Source organism: Leptonychotes weddellii, chromosome 2 (assembly GCF_054177405.1).
Source record: "Leptonychotes weddellii isolate Sample4059 chromosome 2, ASM5417740v2, whole genome shotgun sequence".
In the NCBI taxonomy this organism is placed as follows: Eukaryota; Metazoa; Chordata; class Mammalia; order Carnivora; family Phocidae; genus Leptonychotes; species Leptonychotes weddellii.
Genome location: NC_138370.1, coordinates 90,548,411 through 90,550,696, shown reverse-complemented (window position 1 = coordinate 90,550,696; position 2,286 = coordinate 90,548,411). Strand labels below are relative to the sequence as shown.

General features: G+C 36.9%; 1 pseudogene; it reads left to right on the top strand.

The window, feature by feature from the left end:
- The first annotated feature begins 951 nt into the window (after positions 1–951).
- Positions 952–1,063, top strand: LOC145720393 (U4 spliceosomal RNA; annotated as a pseudogene).
- The last annotated feature ends 1,223 nt before the right edge of the window (positions 1,064–2,286 follow it).

The following is a 2,286-nucleotide window of genomic DNA, read 5'->3' as shown; positions in this document are numbered from 1 at the left end:
AGTCAACAAGCTGGAGACCCAGGAGAGCTGATGGTGTATGTCCAGTCTGAAAGCTGGCAGGCTCCAGACCCAGAAGGAGCCAATGTTTCAGTTGAGTCTGAAGACAGGAAAAAAAACAATGTCCAAGCTTGAAGGTAGTCAGGCAGAAGGAATTCTCTCTTCCTGGGAGAGGTTCAGCCTTTGGTTCTATTCAGGCTTTTGACTGATTGTATGACACCCACCCACATTAGGAAAAGCAATCTCCTTTATTAAGTCTATTGATTTAAATGTTAAAATTATCCAAAAATACCCTCACAGACACACCCAGTAATATTTGACTGAATACTGAGCACTCTGGCCCAATCAAGTTGATAGATAATTAACAATCACAATATATATAACAATATCTAACTTATAGTGTTGATTTGAGGGTTGGATGAATATATTAAGTGCTACAGAATTAAAGCTTAATATTTAAATTACCTTCTTTTTTTTTCTTTATGTTGATATATTCTTAACTTCAGCTAAATGTTACTCTTGCTTTCTATTTCTCTGATCATATCATGACCCAACTGTTTAATAGAGTAAGATTAAGAATAAAGTATAGGATATTTTATAAATATGAGTCTGTCTAGACTGATAGTGGTTATATCACATTTTATTAAAATTTGGATTAATAATCTATTTCTAAACCAACATAAAAATAAATAGATTAAAATAATTATATTTGCCTGCTCTCAGTGGTCTCGTAATTTCTACTGTTTTCACCATTACTCAGTGATTATTTGCCATGGTCAAACAATTAATTTGCAGCTACTTTCAGTATAATGGGATGTAATTATTCTTAGCCAAGAGAACTGAATTCATAAGAGAAGCTACGGTGATCCTATAATCACTATTTCATCTTAGATTTCAATTCATTCTTACAAATCCTTCCTATATCTTTTTCAATTCAAAAAATCTTCTTTTCTAAGTTTTGCACAGTGGCAGTATCGATTATTGCTAATTGAAAACTTTTCCCAAATAATCTTCTTTTCTAGAGAAAACTGAAGTGAATAGGAGCTGGTGGATTTTGCAACTGCAATATTATCCATAAACATTAAGCCATCAGCCTCAAGCAGTGATCCAATTTTCTTACATCATTTAGTTCTAAATATATTTAATAAAGCAATCTTTGCAATTATTAGCAATATTTAATGCACATATAATAAAATTAGTTCTATTGAAGCTTAAGACCTACCAATATTATTCTTAAAATTCTGTGATAAATTCCTCATATGCTTTGTGTTCCTCATTTGCATTTTAGGAAAATACTCTCTCACCCTTTAATTTTCTCATAACTCAAGTGCAGCTGTACTAACTTTTAAAATACACCTCCATTTCTTCTTTTACACTAAGGTTATATATAATTGCACAGAGAGATACAGGTTTTTTAGTGCTTTCCAGACTGCCTGATTTGTCCATTTCAGAGATATAAAATAAGTAACTTGTATCTGAATTTTTAAAAACCTGTTTTCCTAAACTCTAGGGTCCATGAGTAATTATGACAGGTCTTCATTTGCATGGCTATCATAAATGTGAAGATGGCATGATTATGCCATCTTCTACTACTATTTCTACTACTACACATCTACTACTACTAAGTGGCTGTCATTCCCTCTTTACAAACTACTTCCTTCTTGTTTTTTTCCTTGAGATTGCTTGAGAAACCTTTTCACAAGCGGATACATTCCAGTTTACCCATTATAATTGATGAGTCTCAATATTTTATTTTCCCAAGTAAAATAATAGGCTGCATTACTTTATCCTAATCCTCAGAAAATATATAATTGCTATTAAGAAAGTTAAAATTTAGGGGCGGAGCAAGATGGCGGAGGAGTAGGAGACCTGGATTTCGTCTCCTCTCAGGAATTCACCTAGATAGGGATCAAACCATTCAGAACACCTACAAACTCAACAGGAGATCGAAGAAAAGAAGAGCAACAACTCTCTCATCAGAAAAGCGACCACTTTCTGGAAGGTAGGACGTGCGCAGAAGTGAATCCGAGGCGATATTCGGGAGGATAGACGGCGGGGGAGGGGCCTCCGTCGGCCGCTTCTGGCAAGTGATAGACGAACGGAGCACAAAATCGGAACTTTTAAAAGTCTGCTCCGCTGAGGGACGTCACTCTGGTGGCTAAGCGGGGGGTGGAACCCTCCGGGACAGTGTGGTCTCAGGACCCTCGGGGTCACAGAAAGACCGGGGGTGCCAGAGTGTGGCAGAGCTCCCAGGTAACGGAGCAGGGAAGCCGGCTGCAGAGGCGGAGC